The 27,276-nt window shown below is 46.1% G+C and overlaps 1 protein-coding gene and 1 pseudogene across 3 annotated transcripts in view; one reads left to right on the top strand and one right to left on the bottom strand.

The window, feature by feature from the left end:
• TRIM2 (tripartite motif containing 2) overlaps positions 1 to 27,276 on the top strand; it is a 131,586-nt gene that overhangs the window by 21,251 nt on the left and 83,059 nt on the right. The window lies entirely within an intron of this gene.
• LOC142443416 (large ribosomal subunit protein eL21-like) lies at positions 5,179 to 5,593 on the bottom strand (annotated as a pseudogene).

The following is a 27,276-nucleotide window of genomic DNA, read 5'->3' as shown; positions in this document are numbered from 1 at the left end:
CCTCCTCAGGCAGCCTCCTCAGTTCCCGAGGCTCCTAGGACACCCTCAGCACGTGCAGCAGAGCTCATGGACACCTGCGCTGTGATGCCTTCTTCCCCACCTAGTTCTCCGTCTCCGGAGAGCCTCGTGCTTTCTACCATGAGCTCTCTCGGTGCTCGGTGCCTGGCAGAAAGTACGTGGCCATGAGATGTTTCTTTGACAAATCAATGGATGGATAAGCAAACAGTCATCCAGTCATCGTGGCTTCCTGATTGGTGTCTCTGTTTTCTCTGTCAGGAAGTTCATCCAGTTCATTGCAACCTGATTAGTCTTTCAAAAGCAGAGTTACTTCCCTCCTCTGCTTAGCAGATGTGCTTCTCCAGTTGTTCCCGCCAGGGCGATGCACCAACGTTGGCAGGCTGGGCTATCCAACTATGGCCTCTACTTGGAGTTCCAGCTTCTCCTTGTTCCCCATTGTGTACATGTACCTTACACCACAGAGAACACTTCCGTTCTCTCTGCTGAGCGCCTACACTTCCCTCCCGGGGTGCCAATCTACAGGGGCGTTTTCCACTTGGAAAGCTCTCAAGCCACCACTGCTCACCCCTCGCCTGCACTTGTCACAGCCCCTGGGAACCCTGCCACCTGTCAGTGCTCAGTGGTTACCCCTCTGCTCTCCAGCGTGGCCCCACTGTGGATGCCAGCCTGGTGGCTCTTGGTCATCGCATGTTCTGTGTGGCATAAACCGTTTACAGTGCTGGCTTTCCATCGTACGTGTCCAGAACTCTTGTGATGCATTTCAGAACAAACAAAGCCGCTGTCCTGAATCTTCCCACAGCAACTTTTTGTGAACTTCTCACATAAGGAAGATTGGTCTTTACCCAGCAATTGAGCTGCATTTTGTCCTTGCTGGGCTAGCTCCCTGTGTCCAGGGATCGTGTCTTAAGCAAATCTGTCAACCTGTAGCATCGAAAACAAAACAACAAAACAGCTGTTTGCTGTGTCCCACAGTGGCTTGGGGAAGGAAATGGAATTGAAAAGCTGCTGGATCCAGTTTTGCTTTCTGCCTGCTGGTTTAACTTTTTGAGGGCGAGGATGGGGAGAGTTCAAGTTTAAATTGCCATCTGACTCAATATTTTATGTGACATTCTCATCTAGCACATAACCAAACATTGTACTAGGTATTCAATAAGCACTTTTGGCTAATTAATAATTAATAGGTGATTTGGTTTCTTTTGAAACTAATAGACGGTTAAGTCTGCAATTTAGAGCTCTTGATTACTTAGGAGTGTGCATACTAATTTTTTTTAATGAGTTACATGTCAAAGGATATGAAATGTTAAAATGTAAATACCCAAACTCATCTGTGGGTGGGCGGTGTGTGTGTGTGTGTGTGTGTGTGTGTGTGTGTACGTACGTACATACCAAACTCACTGCTATCGAGTTGGTGCCGACAGGGTAGAACTGCCTCTGTGAGTTTCTGATATGGTAACTCTTTAGGGGAGTAGAAAGCCCTGTCTTTCTCCCTCTGAGAGGCTGGTGGTTTCGAACTGCTGATCCTATGGTTAGCAGCCCAACTTGTAACCACTACAACACTGGGGCTTTTATACATACTTTCTACATTACCAACCAGTAAAATAAGCATGTCAGGATACCCTACGAATGATCTTGCAAGTTTTACGACCTGATTTTATCTGAGTTTCAAAGAACAGTTGGCTTCTCCGTATCTTTTGTCCAACTCCATTCTGCTGCAGCCTGGACTATTCCACTCAATCATTCAAAGGTTTGAGGTGTGTGATGGGTGGATCTGCTCCTGGGGAACTGGTGATGGAAGCGCCTTAAAAGCCACCCTGGGTCCAGGTGAACCAAAGCTCAGTTTTTCTCCAAGAAAAAGACACTGGAAGTTGAGCTTCCTCATTTATTTGTCCCTTCTGCCCTTCTCTCCACCTTATCTCCGAGTCAAACCAAGTCAAACCCCATGGATTGCCATTGAATCGATTTTGAGTCATTCAGCCCAATAGGACAGAGCAGATCTGCCCTTGGAGGAACATGAAGCCTGGTGGGCTCAAACTGCTGACGTGGCAGACAGCAGCCCGGTGGCTGCTAGGTGAACTTTTAAGGTGGTGATAGTAGTAGATTTTGTGTGATAGTCTAACCCTTCCATAAGCACATCTCGGCCAACTGGATTAAAACACGGTGTGCTTTTGTTTCAGTTTTTAAAGGAAAGCCTGTCGGTTCTCAGTTGTTTACATGTTTGGTAGGTCGTAAACTCCAGATTTAGCAAGACATGACACATGACCTGATACATTTCACAATTTGTACCCAAGCACATTTTAGGGAGGTAAAGATAACGAATTGGCTGTTCTGATATCGAAAGGGCTATATCACATATGCCTTCTCCCGCCACCAGAGAGACACAAAGACTGCACTGATGATGTATAACGCTGTCTAGCTGCTGGGAAGAGGGCGGGCACAACGTTGGAACAGTAGAAGATTGTTTTGCTGGGCAGCTCAGCACCAAAATTGCCCAACCGATGAAATTATTTTAGAAAGGTTTTTTGGTTCTATTAAAATAAATAAATAGATAGATAGGTAAATGGCATGCCACTGGCCTAATTGAAGGGCCACTTGCTCTTCTGAACAGGGTGAGTGGTGATGCCCTGCTCCACTGGCAATGAAGGACAGTCAGTGTGTCATAGCCGCACAATCCAGGTATAGGCTTGATCCCAGTGGACCCCGCTACTGACCGTGGTGGTCCTACTGTTGATAGCAAGCCGATGGCTCTTGTTATTGACCTGTTCTGTGAGGGACAAACTTTAAAATATTGACTTTCCTTCATACATGTAGACACATACTTGGTAAAGGACCTTTGTCAGTCTCCATGCTCTGTAGCGCTCAGAAAACTAAGCTCCAGACCTACACAGGTGGAAAACCATTCCTTGCTCATGATTGGAAGGTAATATTATGAAAATGTCAATACTACCCAGAGTGATGTACAGACATAATGTAATGCTGATCTAGAGCTAAAAAACAGTCTGTAATGAAATGGAAATCTAATAGCCAACGTCATATGGAAAGGAAAGAGGTCAAATGCAGGATAAAAGAAGAACGTACAAGGCCTTGGACTTTCCAATGTCAGCATTTGCTCTGCAGCCTCGGTAATGGAAACGGACTGGGACAGGTTCAATGACAGACACATAAACCAATGGAATAGAATTAAGAATCCAGAAGTAAATCCATCCATCTATGGGCAGCTGATCTTTGACAAAAGGCTCAACTCCATTCAAAGGGTAAGGAATGGTCTCTTTAACAAATGGTGCTAGAAAAACTGGTTATCTATCTGCAGAAAGATGAAAACCGGATCCATACCTCAGGCCACGCACCAAAACTAACTCAAACTGAATCAAAGACCTAAATGTTAAAACTAAAATTATAAAGTTTCTGGCAGTTACTATAGGACCAAAACTAGGGGGCCTTATTCTCAGCATAACAAATTATCAGACCACAACTAAAAATGCACAAACAACAGAAAATGATTTAGATAGTTGAGACCTCCTAAAATACAACTATGCTTATCAAAAGATTTTGCCCCAAAGTGAAAAATAACCCACCGAGTGGGAGATGCATCTGAAAGGGGGCTAGTCTCTAACAGATTAGAACACCTCACCAATGCAACAAATGACAAACAATCCAATCAAGAAATGAGCAAAGGACGTGAACAGATGCTTCACCAAAGAATACATCCTGATGTCCAACCAATACCTGAAAAGATGCTTTTAGTCACTAGCCAATTGAGAGACACAAATCAAAATTTCCATGAGGTACTATTGCACCTCTGTGTAAATGACAAGTGATTAACACACACACAACCACCACCACCACCACCACAAATGCTGATGAGGTAGGAACACTAGATCTTGTTTTAAATCATTTTATTAGAGGCTCATACAACTCTTATCACAATCCAGACATATATCCATTGTGTAAAGCACATTTGTACATTCATTGCCCTCATCATTCTCAAAACATTTGTTCTCCACCTAAACCCCTGGCATAAGCTCCTCATTTTCCCCTCCCTCCCCGCTCCCCACTCCCTCATGAACCCTTGATAATTTATAAATTATTATTTTGTCATATCTTTCCCTGTCCGACATCTCCCTTCACCCACTTTTCTGTTGTCCATCCCCCAGGGAGGAGGTCACACGTAGATCCTTGTAATCAGTTCCCCCTTTCCAACCCACCCTCCACCCTCCCAGTATCGCCACTCACACCACTGGTCCTGAAGGGATCATCTGCCCTGGATTCCCTGTGTTTCCAAGAACACTAGATCTTAAATGCTGGTGTTAGGATCACAAAATGGCACAACCACTATGGAAAAAGAAATGCATCCCACTCGTAGGAATATATGCCAAAAGAACAAACAAATCTGCCAGAGAAGTACAGCCAGAATGCTCCTTTGAAGCAAGGATGGTGCGACTTTTTCTCATCTACTTTGGACCTGCTATCAGGAGAGACCAGTTCCTGGCAATGTAGTTGGGCAACGAAAAAGATTACGACTCTCAACAAGATGATTGGCACAGTGGCTGCAGGTATACAAGCAGTGACATAGACTTAGGCAGTAGTTTCAACAGCAAAAGGAAGGAAACAACCTAAGTGCCCATCAATGGACAGGTGGATAAGCAGGTTGAGGTACATGCATAGTTCTATGTGCATACATATCTACCCATGTAACCACACGTATATTTCTTAGTTATATTGTTCTTGCAAAATTGTAGCATTTACCCAAGTTGTCCCTTTTCTTGTGGACTACTTAGTATCATTTACCATCAAGTTATATAGACTTTACCCACACAAGGGGGCTTCAAACAGTTTATAGAAAAATTCCATTCTCTGTTAATTCCGTTTTCCATGAACTTTTTGAAGCCTCTTCATATTTTGAATTGTCTTTTTTTAAAACATTTTATTAGGGGCTCATACAACTCTTATCACAATCCATACATATACATACATCAACTGCATAAAGCACATCTGTACATTCTTTGCCCTAATTTGAATTGTCTTTAACATCCCCCAAATGACAAGTATCTACTAAAGTGATTTCACCTCCCTCCGTCTCCTGTCGAGCATTATGTTGTATGTAAGTATATCTATTCCTGACTTTTTTCCCCACTGTCCAGGGAAAACTGCATTTCACACAGACTAGGCCATGAACTCCCAGGGGTTGGGCTGCAGCTTGGGCTCCTTTCCATTGGTCCGCACAAAGTGGGCCTCTCTTGGGGGGTGGGAGTGGGGGTGGCTAGTGCTTCAGCTGCACCCAGGCGCTCTTCTCCTTGGCCTCCTTCCTCTGGTCGTTCCCCTTCCCGCACTTCAGGAAGCTGTCCTGGCTCTTCGAGGACTCTGGGTGCGAGGATCTTGCCCGGAACCTGCTTGTTCACAGCAATGGCATGCTGGGCCACGTTGTAGGTGCATCGGGTTTTGCCATGGTCACATTTGTGTGGCAGCCCCTTCTGAACAGTACCCATGCCCTTGATGTCCACAGTGTCACCTTTCTTGTAGATTCCCTCTACGTGGCCAGCGGAACACCGCCATGCTTCCTTAAGGGTCTGGAGAACATGGATGGGTACAGCACCTCCTGTCCTTGGTGGTCACGGCCACAGGGTTCGGCCAAAAGGAAAGCCAGTCTCGACTTTTTATAACTGTGAGACCATGCAATATGTGTCGTTTCGTGAAGGACTTATTTCACTCAGTATAATGTCCTCTGGAGTCACCCATGATATAAGATGTTGGGGCCTCGTTCTTTATAGCACCATGGTACGCACAGAACAAAGGAGCTTCAAAGGTTTCATGGAAAAATGGAATTGAAAGTTAATGAAAAAAAAAATAAAATAAAATCTTAAAAAGAAAGTTAATGGAATTTTCCCACCAACTTCTTCAAGCCCCCTCATATATCTATATACAAGGGTACGTCATAAAATATTGCTACAGACGCTTTTATTAAGCAAACATATCAAAATATGAAGCTATTTGTTTTTGTTTTGTTTACATTTCCTCCATCTAAGTCTATACACTTGTGAAGGTAGTATTCCCATCTCTCTAGCTCTTCATGAAAGAATTCTGTGCTGTTAGATTTACGCATCAAAATTACAGCTTTGACATCTTTAAAGGACTCAAATCATTTAAATGTTCTCTGAGCTTTAGGAAACAGAAGAAGTCTAAAGGGGTTGGAGCAATACTGTAGGAAAGACGGGGTAAGGTTCTGAACCTTGTTATGAGAGGTCAACACTGAAACATTGAACAGAGATAGGATTGAGACAACATCCGGGAGGGAAGGGAGAGCAGAGAGAGGGACAGGAGCATCTTGAGCTCCTGGGCAGGTTCCTAGACCGGACGAGTGAGGTCAGGGAAACCGCAGCTTGTCGGTGAGGCGGTGGGAGAGATACAAGGCTCCAGCTAGGGAGGTAGCCGCTGACAACAAGGAGAGAGATGTTTTGCTCGCAGCTGCAGGACCTTGAGTCAGGATGCGATCCCTGGGAAGTGCCTTTGTTGTTTGCCAACCTGCTCCCTGGAGGGCTGGGACAGGGGCTGCACAACCTTGGTCTGGAGAGAGAAGTTCCTTGGAATGTTGGGGCAGAAGGTCATTTATCCTCCCGAGAGGTTGGAAATGGGGGGCTTGAAGTTCTATCTTCCTGAGGAGCCAGAGAGGAGTTGAGGGCTGCCTAGTCCTGACCCGGCCCAAACAGCTACCTTAAAGAATGAGCAAGTACGTTATCAGGAGGGGAGGAAAATCGTTAGAGTCACTCTCCTGGCCTTTTCTTAGAAATAGAGTTCCCAATTTTCATAAAATCTCTTCACAATAACCCCCCATAATGATCCCATGTTCTTCTAGAAAATCAATCAAGCTTAGCCCTTTGGAATCCCCTAAGACAGCTAGCTCCCTAACCTTCTGAGCCAGCCTGTTTCTCTCCCTTGAATTTAACTGACCTGGTAGATCCCCTCAAAGCCAATGTTCTAATTGGACCATTTTTGGGAAGGCACCCTAATGAGACTAAGATAAGTGTATTCCTGGGAGAACTTGTCATTTTTAAGCTCATTTTATTTCGAATATACCTATGCATGTATGAATCACAACTATAGAAACAATACTTTTTAATGTATCCTTATCTATCATACAGCACATAGTAGGTACTTCCTAGACAGATCTACCCAACTCATAGGATTTGTTTACTTTCTTGAAAGCATTAGGACCATTTTCTTGTGAGATAGCTTGGTCATTTGACAGACATAACAATTTATGGAGTTAATGTTCTACACCGAAAGTTTCTGAGTAGCACCTGGGGTCTTCAAAAGTTGTAAACAGCCATGTAAGTTACCACTATTGATCTCTACTCACCTGGAGCAAGAAAGACTAAAGGAAAGCAAAGACTCAGGAGAAGCAGGTGAGGGAGCACTAAAGGCTCACATACCCTCTTTCAACCTGAGACCTGAAGAACTATATGGTGCCAAGTTACCACTATCAATTGTTCTGATCAGGGACACGGTGTCACCGAAAATACCAAACTCACTGCCGTGGAGTCATGCCAACTCGCAGTGACTCTGTTGGACATGTAGAACCACCCCAGTGAGTTTCTGAGACCATCTCTCTCTCTCTCTCTCTCTCTCTCTCTCTCTCTCTCTCTCTCTCTCTCTCTGTCTCTCTCTCTCTCTCTAATTTACATGGGTTTGTTTATGGTAAAAAAAAATAGTGGATTCCTTACTATTTAGATTGCAACAACTGGTGCCACCATTTCATAATAGGGTCCAAAGATTGTAGAGGATTTTTCAACTGTATGAATGTTTTCATTCATGAACAACTCAGGCTTAGAAGAAATCAGCTGCAATGTGCCTTGGATAGCAGGACGGCAGGACTTCTTGTTTCGTTTGAACTGGTCATCAAGAAAGACTAATTGCTAGAAAAGACCCTTTTTCCAAACAAGTCACATTCATGTGACTAAGGTAAAAAATATCACTATATCTTTTTGAGAGAGATCATTCAATTCTTAAAAGAAGGCAGTGATTAGGAATGATTAGTGTCACCTTATAGTAAAATAACTATGTTGCTTTCTAATGAGAAAGACACTGTAATGCTTTACAAGAATAGAAAGCCTCCTCTGAGCCCCTCGGAGTGGCTAGTGGTTTTGAACTGCTTACTTTGAAGTTATCTACCCAGGATGTAACCCACTACCTCACCAGCCTCCTTGATACATTATGAGAGGATTTCAAAAACTTTGTGGAAAACTTCCCATTATCTTTTACGTCCATTTCCCCCCTCATGAACTTGTTATAGCCTCCTAGAAATTCCTGAGTAGAATGGGAGAAAAAAATGTAGAACAAACTTAAAAAAACAAACAAACACCAGACCTATCGAACTAATCAGGAGAAAGACAGGGCTTTCTACCCCTGTGAAGAGATGGTCTCGGAAGCTCACAGGGCTGGTTCTACCCTGCGCTACAGGGTCTCTATGAGTTTGGCATCGACTTGATGCCAGTGAGTTTGGTTTTGGTTCTTACTGGGCCAGTAAAGGCTAGAGGAACCCTGGGCAGTATTGTCCTAAAATAGCCTTTGAACTTGGCACAGAAGCCAGCCCTGGATGTTACCTCTCTGACATAAGAGCAACAATAACAACAATAAAATATTATCAGTACTGTGCCCTTTACTATATGTCTCAACTAACTCTAAGACCAAGCAGTCAATAGTCATATGTGTCAGAGTAGCCAGCCTCTCATAATCATGGGGGGTGGGGGGTGTCCATAGACCCAATTGTATAATATATAAAGATCATAGTAAAGTCATAGAAGATAGGAGAGAGTATATAATAAAGGAGTCAGACACATTTCATGGTAGCATGCTACCTCCTGGATGGCCATGATCTTGGAAGCCACATCTTTGCAGAGAGCGGGAGGAGGAGAGTATATTTCTAACCAAATGTTATAGATACTTAGAGGAGGGCAAGCCCCTCTGATTACAGATAACCACATAAACATCACAGGAAGGAGTTGTACCAGAGGCAATACAGCAGTGGCAGGGGGACCATCTAGGTGAGTACACACAATAGGAAGTGTTAGGCAGATAGGCAGGGATGGGATGTCCATTGACGCATGCCCAGGAGAGCCAAGCATAGAACAAAAGCCTAGGTTTTCCCGCAGGTGGGTATGGATGGGCGTTAAACCTGGATCAGCCCACTTGGGTCAGGTGATTGCAATTCAGCCAATGGGATCGACCTGGGGTCGTTCACCATGCCTCCCCCGGGAATCCTTGAAAAGGCAGGAACCGAGAGGGAGAGGGGTCTTTTTCAGAGGAAAACTTGGGAGAGAGATCTTTGCGTGACCCCGAGCAGTCTCTGCCAGGCTGCATGGTGGAAAGGAATCCTATGGGTGCCAAGTAAAACCTGAAGCTTCTTTTAACTCTGATTAAATTCACTTGGATCACGAGCCCGGCTTCGCCGTGAATTCTTTCTCGTGCGGAGACAAGGACCGAGGTGGAACTCTAGCCCGGAGAGAGAGAGATCTTACATGAGGATTAGGGGTACACATGTGACAAGATGGGCAGCTCCTAGATTTAAGATGTCAGCCTTGAGTGGGCTTGACCTTTTCTCTGGGCTCTCCAGGGAAACAACCACTGTCCTTATCAATAGGGTGTAAGCCCCACCTATGGTGGGACAGATAATAGTCTGGTTGCTCTGGATGGCTGATGCCTTCAGAGAGAAAACTTCTGACTATACAATGAGCCTGCAAGCAGGTGACAACCTGGGGGGAAATCTCTTTGAATCCCACACATCTGAAAGCAAAGTTGAGAAAGCAAGGAGGGGAAGGGAAGCTCCATTAATGGAAACAGAGCAAACAATGGGGATCATGAGAATGCTGGGAAATGGTGAAAATTGTAACCCATGTCATGGAACAACTTGTAGAAAAATAGATGGGAATCTAGTATATGTTCACCTAAAACACAATCAGATGTTTTTTAAAAAGAAGAATGCTCTCACCATAACACTGCTTTAAATCCCCTTCCATGTGAAAGCACCTTGTACCTCGTGAGCAGTCCCACTGCTGCGGCTCGAGAGTGGAATGAAGGGGTGTCACAGACAAGTGGCCTGCACCGTGCTCACTTCTCTCTGCCCTCTTCCCTTCTCTTTGCCTTCCTTGTCTCTCTTCCGCAAAGACCACTTTATCTTAATTAGAGGCAGGATTTTTAAGTTGCATACGCTCACTATCTGCAGATGTAAATGGTCCCGGTTACAGCAGATTACTCAATCCAGCATTTGGCTTAATTAAATTCAAAAGTTTATTTCTGCCACAACTGTGCATGAGGATTGTTGCAGTATTTTTAGAAAACGTTTTCCTGTCATAAAGCTGCAACTGCTTAGAGCCAATAAAAATAATGAGACAGGAATATCTCACTTGGCTGTTTATTTCCTTTCCAATTCCAGGTTTAGATTCCTCACTCCAAGGAAGAGGCTATCAGTTATCATTTGAATACTTTTTCCAAACTAATTATTTGCATTGGCAGCATTTTTTTCCCTTACGTAAAAAACAAAACAAAAAAAACTATCAGATACTGTTAGGTCTCTGTCTCCTGGCTAGATTACAACCTCAGTCCTTGGCTCCACGCGAGAAAGATTTCACGCCGAAGCCGGGCTCGTGATCCAAGTGAATTTAATGAGAGTAAAAAGAAGCATCAGGTTTTAAGCGGCACCCATAGGATTCCTTTGACCATGCTGCCTGGCAGAGACTGCCCCAGGTCACACAAGGATCTCTCCCCTCCCATGAAGACCACCAGACAAAGCCCCTCCCTTCTGGTCCTTGCCTTTTCAAGGGTTCCCAGGGGGAGGTGTGGTGAACAACCCCAGGTCGCTCCCATTGGCTGAATTGCAGTCACCTGGCCCAGGTGGGCTGCTCCAGGTGTAAGGCCCATCCAAGCCCACCGGCTGGAAAATCCAGCTTTCCTATGCTGGCTCTCCTGGGCATGCGTAAATGGACTTCCCAATTCCCTAGGCTAAGCTGCCTAACAATACTATTTATCAACTACTGTGAAAGAATTACCCAGGGAGCAAAATGGTGACCTTGCCTATGCTGCTTCGATTAGCAATGAAAGATGTCCTATGTTTCTGGGACCTGACATATTCTAAGAACTCAGAACTGAATGACACAATTTGGAAAAATGTGTTCATTTTTATTCTTTCCAGTGTTTATACTTACCCAATAACCAAGTAGACAATGAATGCCCAAGCATTCGTTACCAATCTCATGAGAGTATTTAAGTAGTTGAAGACCTTTTTCTCAAGAGTATGTGTAACACACTCTTGTAGGTGAAAATGCTGATCATCTTTTTAACCCCATTTCTTAACAAGTATCCTTCCTACAATTGTGGCTCAAAAGGTATGCTTAGTTGAGGTCCAATCATAACTGCTATTTTAATAACAAAATTTTATTGTAAATTAGGAGGCAGTTTCTATTTCAGATCAACTTTGTATTCAATAGTTAAACCATCAATCAACACTCCCACCAATAGTTGAGCTTTCTCTCGCTCCTGGATTTCTCTCCCCCTCTTGGATGACAGTCTTCCATGTCATCCAAGTTAGCACCCATCAGCAACCTCGTTCATTGCTTTATCTTACTTCCTTAGAGTCCTCCTCATAACTGATATTTTTTAAGGTGGCTCTCATCTTACCCTGGTCGTACAGTCCTGAGTGATGTCCAGACAAGCTGGACATTCCTTCAGTCTTCATCACATACCAAGTGAAAACCTTGTGCCAAGGCTGCATGTGTCTGTGGAATCCTGGGTGCACCGTGCTGCCCCCATGGTGCATGCAGTGACCCATTAATTTTGCCATTAGCTAATGAAAATCCTGTGGGCCATGATGGTCCAATCCCCATGTATATGTAGTGCCCATGTACACGTGGTGCCCATGAGGCAGTCAACGCCATGCTCACTAACGGCAACTAGAGACAGCCTTTTTTTTAAAATCTTTTTATTGGGCTCATAAGGCTCTTATCACAATCTGTGCATACATCAATTGAGCAAAGCACCCTTATACATTCGTTGCACTCGTCACTCTCATAATTCACCTTCCACTTGGGTTCCTGGAATCAGCTCGGTTTCCCTTTTTTTTCCCCCCCATCCCCCTCCCTCCCCAATCCCACCCCTTGTCCCTTGATAGTTTATAAATAATTATTATATCTTATCTTACACTCCCCGGCGTCTCCCCTCACCCGCCTCCCCCTTGACAATCTCCCAGAGAGGAGGTTACACATAGGTCTCCGAGATCGGTTCTCCCTTTCTACATGCCCTTCCCTCCTGGTGTCGCCACTCCCACCGCTGGTGTTGAGGGGTTGTCTGTCCTAGATTCCCTGTGCCTCCAGATCCCCACTGCACCGCTATACATCCTCTGGTATAACCAGGTCCGCAAGGCAAGGTAGAATTGGGGTCATGATGATTGGGAGGGGAGGAAGCGTTCAGGAACTAGAGGAAGGTTTTGAGTTTCATTGTTGCTACACTGAACCCTGAGTGGCCCATCTTCTCCTCACTACCCCTCTGGAAGGGGTGTCCAGCGAGACAGCCTTTTTTTCTGGACTTAAAATTTTAGCAAAGACTCCATCTATTTCTCTGATTTAAATTCTGACTCACAGCACACCTTTAGGACAGAGTGGGAATTCCAAGGGTGTACATTCTGTTCCCGCAGAATTGGCCAAACTTAAATTTTTTGTTGGCAGCTGTGTTGAGCCGGATTACCTAGAGAAACAAATCCAGTGACACTCATCCATGTTTAAGAAAGAGCTTTATATCAAGACATAATTATGTATCAAGAAGGCATGTCAGCCCAGTCCAACCCAAGCCCATAAATCCCATATTAGTCCATAACATAAGTCCTTCTTCAGACTCACGATTCCACATGTGAGGGATGCAGACTGGTGAACTGGGAACAAAGAAGACCACAGAAAAGCCAGTTGGGTGCAGGGTCAAGTGGAACCAAAATCAGTGGAAATGTGGCAGAATGCCGACAGTTTGCAGGCTCATCAGCAGAGTCCCAGTAAGCAGGAAGGTGAAAGAACAGAGAGAGAGGGTGTTTCTCAGTTTTCCCAAATTATAAGAAATTAACCCCCCTGTTCCCACAAGTAGGCATCATCAAGCTGTCACTTGTTTGACAGGTTGATTCCAGCCCTATACTTCCATATATCATTAAACCGATACAAAATCATCTAACGACCACAGTATTCCTGAGAAACCCTGGTAGCAGATGGTTCTGCTTTGGGCCGTGATCCACAGGGCCATAGTTCAAAACTACCAGGTGCTCGGCAGGAGAAAGATGGGGCTTTCAACTCCCATGAAGAGTAACAGTTTCAGAAACCTAGAGGGGCAGTTCTACCCTGTCCTGTAGGGTTGCTATGAGTCAGAATTGACTTGATGGCAGTGAAAGAGAGACCGCAGCAGCCCAGCACTGGACCACTGGGCTCCTCTTTCTAGACTTAAGATTTCAGAACTTAAGTAACTTAAGATCTTGGGCTGCCTGATACGTGAGACAGGGCAGGGAAGTGCTGTAGAAGAGAAAGTAGACGTCAGGGACTACAGGAAGGCTGGGTATAGATCCCAGGTTGTTGCTTTAAGGAAAATTTGCCACCTTTGAAGGCAAATGGTGCTAGGAATACTTTCTGCAACTACAAATGGATGTAGACTTGACCGAGGCCTTTGCTCGGTAGGTATCTTTAAGGAGCCCTGTTGCACTGTGGTTACATGTTGGACTGCTAACCCAAAGATCAGTCGTCAGAAACTACCAGCAGCTCCAGGGGGGAAAGGGAGGGCTTTCTACCTCCATAAAGAGTCACCACCGGAGCAGCTCTCCCCTGTCCTATAGGGTCACCATGAGCTGTCATAGATTCACTGGCAGCGCGCTTGGTTTTTATGTGCTGTGCATAGATGTATGACTAGGTAAGAACATAGAGAGCGAAGTGATTGGACCCAACCAGACACTTTGAGGAAATGAGTTTCTAGGCTTGGGGACTAAAAGCATAGTCTTAGGAAACACCCAAGTCAATAGTCAATGAAGACAAAGTTCTCCCTCCTACTTTGGAATCAACTGAGGTCCACATGCCTTCGCACAATTGACCATATGAGATCAAGACAGCATTTGCCAGGGATAAAGCTCAGAAGACAGGATGTAATAGGAAAAAAGGACAAGCGGAACCTCAAAACAGAGAGAGGGAGTGGGGCAGGTGCTGTCACATAGCAGGCATTGTAACCAATGTCGCCAACCAAAAGTGTCTATGGATTACCTAATGGAAACCAATTTGCTACGTATACTTTCATCCCCATCACGATAAAAAGCTAAAAGGAAGCAATCCCCACTATTAGATAAAATGGAAATAAACCCCATTTTTACAATGTATAAGTTTTATGGGTAAGTGTTAATTTAAGACTGAGTGCCTCCACTTCTGAGTGAAAACAAGCATAATTGTGCCCTCTTCCCCGACTGTCTGATTAATTTAACGCCACTCAGGCATGGTTTTTTTTCTTCATTTCTTACTTTTTTAGTATTTTATTGTGCTTTAGGTGAAAGTTTGCACAGTAAATTCTGGATAATAGCTTTTTAAAAATAGAAGGGAAATTCCACTGAGGCCCAAGAGGGAACTTGACAAGGGCGGGCCAAGTCCCCAAGCACAGTGTTCACGTGATACCCGAACACGGCCTTGCTGAGTAAATGTGTGTGCTTCCATTTGAACCAGCTCACAGATTTGGCTCGGTTGGAAGTCTTCCTGTTAGTCTGTGGGGCTGCTGATGATTCAATCTCTTACCCTCCTTGGTGTAATGTTAGTTTTTGATTGCCAAGGTCATCCCAAGGATATGCAGCTTCTTAACTCTTAAAAGTTGCTGTTTAGCCTTTCCCTGTTTTGTCTTGTGCCTTGTTCTTTTTTTCTGTTCCCGGGAGCCTGCCTTCAATGTGAGTCCCCCTTTGATAGGATATTGTGGTTTATTCCCCCACCCCCTCTTTGCCATGTGCCTGGCTGGGTTTTTAACCTTTTAGAACTAGAATCCTTTGTGATCGGTTCCTGTTTCTCTGTTCCTTTTGGAACCCCTGCTCGCTGAGGCGTTTGCATATTCATAAACTCTGAACTGTTACACTAGTCACCCAGCTGGAGTAGGAGAGCTATTTACTATTCCTCAGCGTATTTTTCTAGTCTCACTTAGCAAGATGCTTGCTTGTTCTATTTCTAGGTGTTTCTGTTGTGGTGTCCACAGAATTAACCCAGCCAACCTGCCAAGGTCCCCCGGTAGAGAGGGCAGCGAGTGGGTCAGAGTGAAGAGAACTCTGTCTTCTAGGTCAGCCTGGCTTTGCCACTTGAAGTTTATGGATAGAGTCCAGGAGTTGTGTGGAGTAGTACAAAAGACTACTGCTGCTTGGCTGCTAACCAAAAGATTGGAGGTTCAAGGCCTCTCAGGCACCTTAGGTGAAAGACTTACTTCTGAAAAACCATCCATTGAAAATCTGTGGAGCACAGATAAGCTTTGACGCACGTAGAGATAGTCACTGTGAGTCAAAATCAACTCGAGGGCAACTGACTTAGATTGTTTAGGGTTGAGGGCAGTGGTGGCTATAAAACACACCATCTCCTCAAACCTCTGCTCCCTACTCTCTGCAATGGTGAGCACTCTAGACAGGCCCCCAATGGTCCAGCAGGAGTAAGAGGTGAGCATCCTGGCCAGACCCCAGACTGAGTCCCAGTGCTTCAGGGTAACTATTATGTGACTTTAAACCATGGGCTGTACCTTTTCTAAGATTCCTCATGACAATTTTTTTCCCCTTCTGACTTAGTGAAAGGATGGGGTTGTGGATGACAAGGCAGGTGTGGGGCTGTCAGCATCGTAAAGTGAGCTGAAGCCAAGCCTCCATGCGACTGAGAGTGGTGGACTTATAAAAGAAGCCCGTGATCCAGGTCTGAGACGGAAGATGCAGATGACAGGGGTGTGAATTGTATTCCTTTAGAGAGGACCAATGCTGCATCTCTGTGTGTGTGTGTGTGTGTGGTGGCATAGTAGTTATGAGTTGGGCTGCAATACTCAAGGTCAGGAGTTCAAAACCACCACCTCTTCCTCCAGAGAAAGACAAGGCTTTCTATTCCAGTAAAGAGATACAGTCTTGGACATCCATGGGGGCACTTCTATCCTGTACTATAGGGTCACTGTAAGTCAGCATTGACTCGTTGGCAGTGTGTGTGTGTGTGTGTGTGTGTGTGTGTGTGTGTGTGTGTGTGTGTGTTGAAGACAAAAGAAACTGCCAGGTTCTTTGACAGGGCAGAGAGGAGCATCTCTGTAGTCCTTGTCAGATCACACATTCTCCACATGTCCCTTTCTTTAAAAAAAACCTTGCTGCTTGTGACCAGACAGCAGTTCAATCCAAGAGACAATTCCCTGGGGGGGGGGGGGGGGGCTGGTGGCTTATTCGTGACCCATACTGTTAAAGATGGAGATGTATGTGCTTGTGCCCCTCCCCCACCTCTTGCCCTCCGGGGAGTCCCGTACACTGGAGGGGATGACAGGGGCCTCTGACCTTGGGGCTGCTGCATACTTCAGTTTGCCTGGGCTAGCAGATTCGATCTCTTAAGATAATAGCTGAGCCTGGATTACAAGTGGTGCTTTTTAAAAACAGGAGATAAGTCAAACATATTTGATTCTGGGAGTGGATTTAGAAAAAAGCCTTTGTGTTCTTTCCAAGTCGAGGAAAATAAATTTAATTATTCATTGCAATGTATCTGGAATATGTAGACATTTTTATATCATTAGAGAAATTATTTCTAGTCTGCAAGGAACTTGATGTCAGCTGCTCAGTGCCGGTGCCGTCGAGCCCGTGCTGACCCACAGCGACCCTGTGTACAACAGAATGAGAAACCCCACCTGGTCCGTCCCATCCTCAGAGTTGGTATGTGTAAGCCCACTGCTGCAGCCACTGACTGCACCTATCCAGGTTGTCAAGGGCCTTTCTCTTTCCTGCCTTTCCTCTGCGTTACCAACCATGATGTCTTTCTCCATGGACTGGTCTCCCCTAACAACAAGGCCAAACTACGTGAATGCTTGAGAAGTCTCACCATCCTTCTTGCCTCTAAAGAGCATTCTGGCTGTCCTTCTTCCAAGACATATCTGTTTGTTCTTTTGGCACTCCACGGTATTTTCAATATTCTTCACCAGTACCATAGTTCAAGTGCATCAATTCTTCTTCAGTCTTCCTTATTCCGCGTCCAGCTTTCACGTTGTTATGAAGCAGTTGAAAATACCATGGCTTGGGTCAGACGCATCTTAGCCCTCAAAGGCACATCCTTGCTTTTCAACACTTCAAAGAGGTCTTGTGCAGCAGACCTCCCCAATGCGATGCGTCACTTGGTGTCTTGACTGCTGTTTCCATGAGCACTGATTATAGATCTAAGCAAAATGAAAACCTTGACAACTAGAGCTTTTTCTCTGTCTACCATGATGCTTGTTCCCTACTGGTCCCGTTGTGAGGACTTTGGTCATCATTCCATTGAGTTTTAATCCATACTGATGGCTGCAATCCTTGGTCTGCATCAGCAAGTGATATGAACGCGAGACTCTAAATCTTCTAAGCTCACGGTGGAAAAGAAAGCACATTCTGAAGGGCTTCAAAAAGCTCATGGGAAAGGTCCACTCTCTTTAACTCAGTTTTCCCATCTGCTCTTTGAAACCTCTCCTCCGTTGTTCCCATTCGTAGATCCCCAAGAGGATGGGAGCGCACGAGAGGCAAGAAGGCGCTTAACAAATGCCTGGCATGACTTGGACTGATCTGTTTTACTTCTAACACACCCACTCTGGGATTTCCGTGTCTGTGGAACTATTTTCCAACAGGGTCCTCTTGCCCGCCCCCCTTCCGCCCACATTTGTTCTCCAGCCAGCATCCGAATGCCTAGGGAGCGCGTGCTCCCCTGGGATCTTGCATGCAGCTGGAGCGCTCTGTGCTTCTGGATGGGAACCAAAGCGCACGCACAGACAGTTTCCGCACCGTCACGAGCAGCTTGCCTTTGTTGCAAAGTGAAGCCTGATCTGCATCTAAGAAACTGCTCTCCTGTGCGTTTCTTAGCTTGTGCACAAGGTAAGTAGGGGGCACACTTTGTGTAATCATTTCTACATGTGCACAAGGTCATCGCTGGTATGGCTTTGCTTCTCTGAAGATTCTGTGGTCCTTGGCTTGGCTGGTAACCTGGCCTAGCTGTGTCTTAATGCCTGGCCACGAGATGGTCCAGTGAAGCCAAATCCATGCAAGGAGGTACCTGCACTTCATTAGGTGTCACCAGAGGTTGGCAGCTTCGGCCACTGGACCTGTTTTTATACCGCTTGCACACTAAGAATGGCTGTGTGTGTGTGTGTGTGTGTGTGTGTGTGTGTGTGTGTTTGAAAACATGCTTTAGTGTTTGGGAGGATCCTGGTGGTGGGGTTGTGCATTCAACCGCAATCCAAAAGATCAGCAGTTCAAAATCACCAGCCACTCCAAGAGACAAAGATGGGGCTTTCTACTCCTGTAAACCATTACCATTTCAGAAACTCACAGGGGTAGTTCTACCCTGTCCTATAGCGTCGCTACAAGTAGGCATTGAGTTACTGGCAGTGAGAAAATGGTTGAGAACAAATCAAAAGAGGAGGAATGTTCGGCGACGTGTGAAAACTAGACAAAACGTCACGTTTCAGCATCCATGAACAAAGCTTCATCAACAGACAGCTGCATTCAGTCACTTCCACTGTGTCTCTGGCTGCTCTCACGTTACCATGGTGGAAATTCGTCAGTGGAACTGTTAAGCTTAAAGCAAGTTCTAGCGAACCCATTAGTGGAACCATGCTGTGCCCTCAGAGTTAAGACAGCAACAACCGTTGGCATCTTGAGCGCTTCTTCTGTGCCAGCACTGGGCCAGGCATCTTTCAGACATTATCTCCGATAAGCCTCCTCATAGCCTGATGAGGTATAACTTATTTCCACCGGTGTAGAGGGAGGAAAGAAGGCTCAGAGAGGTTGCGTGAGGTGCCGCAATTCACGTCAGAGGTGGGTTTTGTATTCACACACGGTCTGCTAGGGAGACCAGACTTTACTGTCCCCCAGCACACTGCTCCAGGAGGCTGCGGCAGCACCCATGAGGGGCTGGGTAGGGGCTACAGGTTGGAAGATAGTTATTGTAACTACTCTCAGGAGAATGCATAGGAGCTTTGAGGAGAGTGGCCCCATGCAGAACCTAGTACAGTGGGTGTGATTACTGATCGGAGTCAGCTCCAGTTCACAGTGACTGTTATGTGCAACAGAACTACCCCCTGCCCGGTCTTGCGCCAGCTCCATGATCAGTGCTGTTTGAGTCCATTTCTGTATCCGCCCATGTCACTGACTGACCTCCCACTTTACCAAGCATGATGTCCTTTTCTAGAGACTGGTCTTTCCTGATGGCGGGGCAATGCATGTGTTAGAAGCTAAGGAAGCGCTCGTGGAGCAAAAAGAGCAGGTTGGTGGGAGGAGGCAAGAGGGCAGGAAAAGCAGGAGAAGAGGAAGAAGAGGCCTTATCAAGGAAGAGTGACTGCGCGCAGCACATCAGGGGCTTGAAGGTGCAGGCAGTGTACGCCTACACAGGGGGCCTGGTGTACGCCTACCCCCTTGCTGCTCCCATTCTCTCTCCCTCCCCCTGCCTGGCTCTCTTAGCTTCTGGGGACCCTGCAGCCCACTGGCTCCCTGGCCAATGCTTGACAGAAAGAGTGGGTCAGGATTTGCTTCAGGGTTTGCCCACTTGGAAGGGGATGTGAAAGTCAGGCCTTCCATTCTCAGGGCCAGAGAGGTGTCCTTACTTACATCGTTGACTCTGGGAAGATCCAAGAGGATTCATTTCTCTTTTCTGAGAAGGCCGCTGGCTCGAAGGGAAAGATGGTGGTAATGAGGACTCATTTCCTCTGGCCTCCCACACCCAAGAGCGGGGGGGGGGGGGGGTGGTAGTGGTAGTGGTGGTGGTGGTGGTGATGGTGGTGGTGGTGGTGGTGGTGATGGTGGTGGTGGTGGTGGTATGAGCTTCTGCCAAGCCCAGGGCTGGAAGTCAGGGTGAGGAGTTGCTGAGAGCCACAGAGCAGTGTTGTAGCCTCTCACCATATTCAGTCCCAGCGGCTGTGCAAAAGCCAGGAGGCCAGCCTGCAGGCTGTGTCCAACCAGCCAACTTTGATCACAGTGTAGAGATGTATCTCTGCCGATTGTGCTCCATTCCACCCACTCCCATTTATTCATTTATTTCGCCGAGCATAAGGAAAGAGTTACTGAGGGCAATCGTGGTGGCATAGTGGTTACACATTGGGCTACAATCCGTAAAGTCAGCAGTTCCAAACCGCCAGCCATTCTGGGTTTTATATTCCTGTGAAGAGTTAGTCTTGGACACCCCTTTGGGGCAGTTCCGCCCAGTCTTCTAGGGTTGCAATTGAGTTGACATTGACTCAATGGCCGTGAGTTTGGTTTTTGGTTTTAGGGAAAGAGTTGAGGAGGGGAGCCCTGTTGCCATGTGGTTAGTCACTGGGCTGCTAACTACAAGGTCAGCAGTTTGAAACATCAGAGCTCCTGAGAGTAAATGTTCATTATGCATCTCCTGTTGATGCCATGTATCTTAGTTGCAACTCCATGGCCTCGCTCGCTCACTAGCTCAACAGGCTTTTCTTTTAGGCTCATGTGGGTGGTCGCCTTTTGATGATGAACAGCCAAGCTGCCCGACCGTGGACACCTGGGACTCCGTGGTTCTGGTAGCGCGTGCCTTGTGTTGCTGTTAGCTGGGGGCTTGACCACCACCCTCCCCGCGTCCCCAACCGCCACTTGAATCAGTTGTCTTCCTGGATGAGAATGGTCAGAACTAAGCCGAGAAAAGGAAATCTATGGAGGAAAAGGGAAAGCTCATAGTACGCGCCAGCAATCAATCCACGAAGGAGGCTTTGCAGCCTGGGCGGAGGGCACCGGCTCCTTTTGGGGCGGTCTCTGTTGCCAAAGGAACCGCAAACCCAGGTGTGCCAGCCACGCCACCTGGCCTGGGAAATCAGGGCCTTGTGTGATTTGCACATTCGTGTATGTGACGCTACCCGAGCACAGGATTCTCTACACGAGTGATTATTTAGTCCTCAGGAAAGACTATTGCTTAGCTTCTCTCTGAACTCTATGCTGATTTTAAAATAACCCACCCCCTAGGAGGTGGGGGCAGAATGTACAGAAGAGAAACTGCTCCTCTAGTCAGCCCAGCTGTGGCCTGGGATCTGCCGAGGCCAGCGCAGTCACCACAGGGACCATAATTTGCTACCTGGGTTTCCTTAAGTCCCAAACACTGTTAATTAAACAAGGTAAACCGCTCAGGCAAAGCAAGCACTTGGCACCGCCCTCAGTTTAATTATCAAAATGAAAAGGTGTGCTTTTCACACCAGCCTGTGTGATCACGAGGTGCTGATGGGATCAGATGTCAGGCATCAAAGAACAAAAAACCATACATATCAGTGTGAATGAGGGGGAGTGCAGAGTGGGAACCCAAAGCCCATCTGTAGGCAACTGGACATCCTCTTACAGAAGGGTCACAGGGAGGAGACCAGCCAGTCTGGGTGCAAGGTAGCAATAATGAAACATACAACTTTCCTCTAGTTCTTAAATGCTTCCTCCCCCATCCCACTACTATCATGATCCCAATTCTACCTTGCAAGTCTTGCTAGACCAGAAGATGTACGCTGGTACAGATAGGAACTGGAAACACAGGGAATCCAGGACGGATGATCCCTTCAGGACCAGTGGTGAGAGTGGTGATACCTGGAGGGTGGAGGGAAGGTAGGGTAGAAAGGGGGAACCAATCACAAGGATTTACATATAACCTCCTCCCTGGAGGACAGACAACAGAAAAGTGGGTGAAGGGAGGCATCGGACAGTGTAAGACATGACAGTAATAATTTATAAATTATCAAGGGTTCATGAGGGAGAGGGAACAGGAAGGGAGGGGGGAAATGAGAAGCTGATACCAAGGGCTCAAGTAGGAAGAAAATGTTTTGAGAATGATGATAACAGCAAATGTACAAATGTGCTTGACACAATGGATGGATGGATGGATAGATTGTGATAAGAGTTGGATGTGCCCCCAATAAAATGATTTTTTTTAAAAAGAGTGCTTTTAAAGCTCCATATCAGAGAAAGTCCGCGGATGCCGTTGGCGTCAGTGTGGATATGAATGTAGTAGAAACCTTGGTGGGCACCTGGCCTCCAGATGCATGCAGGGCAGTGAGAGTCAGCTGTGAATTCTCCATGCCAAAACACGAGTGTTGTTGTTGGCTTGCTCTTGCCTTGCTGTTTTGTTATAGTCAGAACAAGGGGAGAATGGATTAGGAAGGGGCAGACATGCTGCTAAAGTCCCTGGTGAGTGTAAGCAGTTTGTGCTTGACCTCTAGCCTTACAGGTTGGTGGGTCGAGCTCACCCTGCGGCGCTGTGGAGAAAAGGCCTGGTGATTTGCGTCTGTAAAGATTACATCTCAGAAAACCCTCTGGAGCACTGTTCGGTTTGTAACACATGGGGTTTCTGTGCGGCAGAGAGGGCAGTGGGCTTGGTTTGCTTTTGTACAGCACCCTGCTGGGGTGTTTGATGTAACACAGCAGGGGCTGAGACTGCATGTTTTCCTTGTAAAGGACGATCCTCAGATTTCTTTTTTTAAAAAAACATTTTATTAGGGGCTCATACAACTCTTATCACAATCCATGCATATACATACATCAATTGTATAAAGCACATCTGTACATTCTTTGCCCTAGCCATTTTCAAAGCATTTGCTCTCCACTTAAGCCCTTTGCATCATGTCCTCTTTCCCCCCCCTCCCTCCCTCCCCGCTCCCCCCTTCCTCATGAGCCCTTGATAATTTATAGATTATTATTTTGTCATATGATCCTCAGATTTCTTGCAACAGGCTTCTGAGGCTTAATGAGAAGCATCTAGGACGAGAGCAGCTGTTAGCGGCCCAGCCAAGATTGTGGGTTCAAACTGGAAATCACTCATGAAAAAGAAAGCATAAGCATTTTTAACTTACCATGGTTCTTAAGCATTAGCAAGGAATCCCTGCGTGGTGCAACCAGTTAATGTACTTGGCTGCCAGTTGGAAGGTTGGAAGTTTGAGTCCATCCAGAGGCCTGATGGTCTACTTCCCAAGACTCAGCCACTAAGCTCCCTATGCGGTTGCCATGAGCTGAATAGCCCCAGGTAAAAAGGATACAAAGCAGGAGGGACATCTTCATCTCACCAAAAGTGCCCAACAGCTCCTTTGCTTTCCTCACCCACTTGAGATAGTGGGTTTCCCCACCAACAGTTTTTTTTTAAGGAAAATATGTATAACACACGTGATGTCAATGACTAATATTTGTCATGTTGTGCAACCATCGCCATAAATATAAATGCAATTCTTGCCCCCAAATGACTTTTCCTTTCCTGCTACCCCTCGCCCCTGTAACTTCCCTCTGACACACACTGTGTCTATTGTAGATACAGCACCCACATTTTTATCCTTTAAGTGTGGATTACAACTCAAGGTAAAGAAAACCCAAATCCTCACAACTGGACCCATAGATGACATCACGGGAAGTGGAGGAGAGATTGAAGTCGTCCAGAATCTCAGCTTGCTTGGAGCCGCAGTCAATGCTCATGGGAACTACAGTCCAGAGACCAAACGACGCACTGCATTGGGCACATCTACTGCATAAGACCTCGTTGAAGTGTTGAAAAGCAAGGATGCTACTTTGAGGACTAAGGTGCACCTGACCCAAACCATGGCGTTTTCTATCACCTTATATACCTGTGCAAGCCGGACCTTGGATAAGGAAGACTGAAAAAGAATCCATGCATTTGAATTGTGGGGCTGGTAAAGACTAGTGAAGGGACTGTGGAGTGCCAGAAGACCCAACAAATCGGTCTTGGAAGATGTACAATAAGGACATATGTCAGGAGAGACCAGTTCCTGGAAAAGGACATGCTACCTGGTAAAGTAGAGGTGCAGCCAAAAAGAAGGCGGCCCTGGACAAGAAGGATTGACACAGTGGCTGCAATAGTGGGATCAAACTTAGGAAGACTGTGAGGCTAGCCCGGGATTGGGCAGTGTTTCATTTTGTCGTGTGTGGGATTGTTGTGGGTCAGAACTGACTCAACAGCACCTAACAGTAGTTCTGTGGCGCCAACTCACAGCTCCAGTCTTGCACCCCACGAAAGAGCAGACGCCACGGTCTTGTCCATCTTCACTAGACTCTCCCTAATGGAACAGTGCTTTGGGAGAACAGGCCTATTTTTCAGGGAGACTTGCAGCCTCATCCCAGGCCTCCTGTTAACTTTTTACCGACAGTAGGCAAAATGAATATGAGAAGACTCTGGGTGCTGTAAATCATTTTGAAAGTCTCCTGGCGTCACCAAATGTTCTGGGATTTTGGAAAGATCCCATAGCTAAAATGATCAAAACCCAGACCCTAATTTTTATGTGATCATAGGAAAAGGAGTTTCCTAAAGACTGAAAAATTTGAGGGGCCAGTCCCAATCCCAACTACATCGACAGCTGCCCCTCCCCCAGGAGAATTCACTTCAGAGAACAGCACTGACGCTGCAGCTCCAGGAGAGGGACATGTCTGGTCAGAGCACACGGGACCAAATGAAGGGGAAGGAGAGAGAGTGGAGCACGTCCTGGCCCACCAAGCCTTGAGGATGATATTCCCACGCAGAGAAGCCAATGAACAGAGAGAGGACAAATGGCTGGCCCCACTATGAGACATGACATCCCTCACTGATCCATAGCTCTACAGGGGCAACACTGGAGACACATTGTGGGAATTCCACCTGTTCTGATCCCACCACACCGAGGCAAAACACTAAGGGTGTGCAACAGAACAGCAAGGGGAACAGAGCAAGGAAGTCCCGAGGGAATACCAAAAATAGACTTTGAGGTCAGGGCATGGCACCCATCAGACTTGACCGGAAAGTACTCTTAAGGTCAACAAACAGACTATTTACAGGCTTTTCTTTTTTTTGTCATTGTTTTGTTTTCTTTTGTCACTTTGTTTTGCTCTGTCTTGTTTTTTGTCCATATTATTATCTCTACAGGTCTATCTAGATAAAATAAGCGGGATAAACAATCTGGAGGAGAAAACAATGGACCCAGGGTTCCTGGGGAACATGGGAGGTGGGGGAGATGAGAGAAAGGAAGTGGTGTTAACCAACCCAGAGACAAGAGAATGACAAGTGATCCAAAATCAGTGGTGAGGAGGGTGTAAGAGGCCTAGTAGGGATTGATCAAGGGCAATGTAACAAAGAGAAATTACTGAAACCCAATGAAGGCTGAGCATGATAGTGGGACAAAAGGAAAGGAAAAGGAAAAAGAAGAAAGAAATAGAAGCAAAGGGCATTTATAGAGGTCTAAATATAGGCATGTACATATGTAAATATTTTATATGATGATGGGGAAATAGATCTATGTGCATATATTTATAGGTTTAGTATTAAGGTAGCAGATGGACATTGGGCCTCCACCCAAGTACTCCCTCAATTCAAGAACACCTTGTTCTATTAACATGGCATTCCATGATGCTCACCTTCCCACCACGATCTCTGAAGACAAATGTGTGCATAAACAAATGTAGTGAAGAAAGCTGATGGTGCCCGGTTATCAAAAGATATAACGTCTGGGGTCTTAAAGGCTTGAAGATAAATAAGCAGCCATCTAGCTGAGAAGCAACAAAGCCCACCTGGAAGAAGCACACCAGCCTTTGTGATCATGAGGTGTCGAAGGTATCAAAGAACAAAAAATTATATCATTGTGAATGAGGGGTGGTGCAGATTGGGAATCCAAAGCCCATCTGTAGGCAACTGGACATCCCCTTATAGAAAGGTTGCAGGGAGGAGACCAGCCAATCTGGATGTAGTGTAGCAACGATAGAACATACAACTTTCCTCTAGTTTTTAAATGCTTCCTCCGCCACCCCACCACCACCACTGTCATGACCCCAATTCTACCTTACAAATCTGGCTAGACCAGAGGATGTACACTGGTACAGATAGGAACTGGAAACACAGGGAATCCAGGGAGGATGATCCCTTCAGGACCAGTGGTGTGAGTGGCGATACCAGCAGGGTGGAGGGAGGGTAGGGTGGAAAGGGGGAACCGGTTACAAGGATCTACATATAACTTCTTCCCTAGGGGACGGACAATAGAAAAGTGGGTGAAGGGAGACTTTGGACAGTGTAAGATATGACAAAATAATAATTTATAAATTATCAAGGGTTCATGAGGGAAGGGGGAGTGGGGAGGGAGGGGGAAAATGAGGTGATACCAAGGGCTCAAGTAGAAAGAAAATGTTTTGAAAATGATGATGGCAACAAATGTACAAATGTGCTTGACACGATGGATGGATGGATGGATGGATTGTGATATATACGCCCCCAATAAAATGATTTTAAAAAAAGACTAAAAGACTCAAATGCACTGACATTGAGTCCCTGCCCACTCATAGTGACTCAATGGGGCAGAACTGCCCCTGGGTTCTGAGACTTCGCTGTTTATGAGTAGAAAGCCCCGTCCGTCTCTTTCCCTTGGAGTGGCTGGTGATTTCAAACTGCTGACCTTATAGTTAGCCGCCCTGTGTGTAACCACTACACTACCTGGGCTCCTTCCTAAAGGCTGAAGACAGGGAAATATACTTTCCAATTGCAAAAATTGAAGAAAGTGAAACTCACAAATTGTAGCCTAAAAACTTGATGTGATTGATAGAATTAAGCATAATTCTATCGTGACTCAGTTAGGTGATGAAAACCACAAAAAACAAACAAAATAAAAACCTGTGATTCCAAGACTCATCCTGGGTTCCATAAGACTAAATCATACCAGGCCAACTGAACGTTAATTTGTGTCAGGGTGACAGGCATGACTTTTCCCTTGTCTCTTTAGTCAACCTTGAAAAACTGCCAAGGGAAGTAAAATGAACTCAGATGTCGATTATCAGAAAGACAGAGCCTGGAGCCAGGAAAGTCACAGTCTCGCTCTGCTCTGCTCCACACTGGGCAGAACCCCCTGGCCTGTGGCTTCAGTTCTGGGAGCACCCTTAAAGACGCATGCAGGCCATCTGGGGAGAGGAGATGGTCCTCAGGACAGAGTCAGGAGTGCTTGACCTTGGTTGCCAGTACTTCTTGACCTTGGTTGCCAGTACTTCAAAATTTGCCCTGTGACCCAGTCAGGCAGGACTGTGACTTGCAGGCAGGAGACGGTCCCCAGGAG

Source organism: Tenrec ecaudatus, chromosome 3 (genome assembly GCF_050624435.1).
Source record: "Tenrec ecaudatus isolate mTenEca1 chromosome 3, mTenEca1.hap1, whole genome shotgun sequence".
Classification (NCBI taxonomy): Eukaryota; Metazoa; Chordata; class Mammalia; order Afrosoricida; family Tenrecidae; genus Tenrec; species Tenrec ecaudatus.
This window is presented reverse-complemented; position numbering and strand designations above follow the sequence as displayed.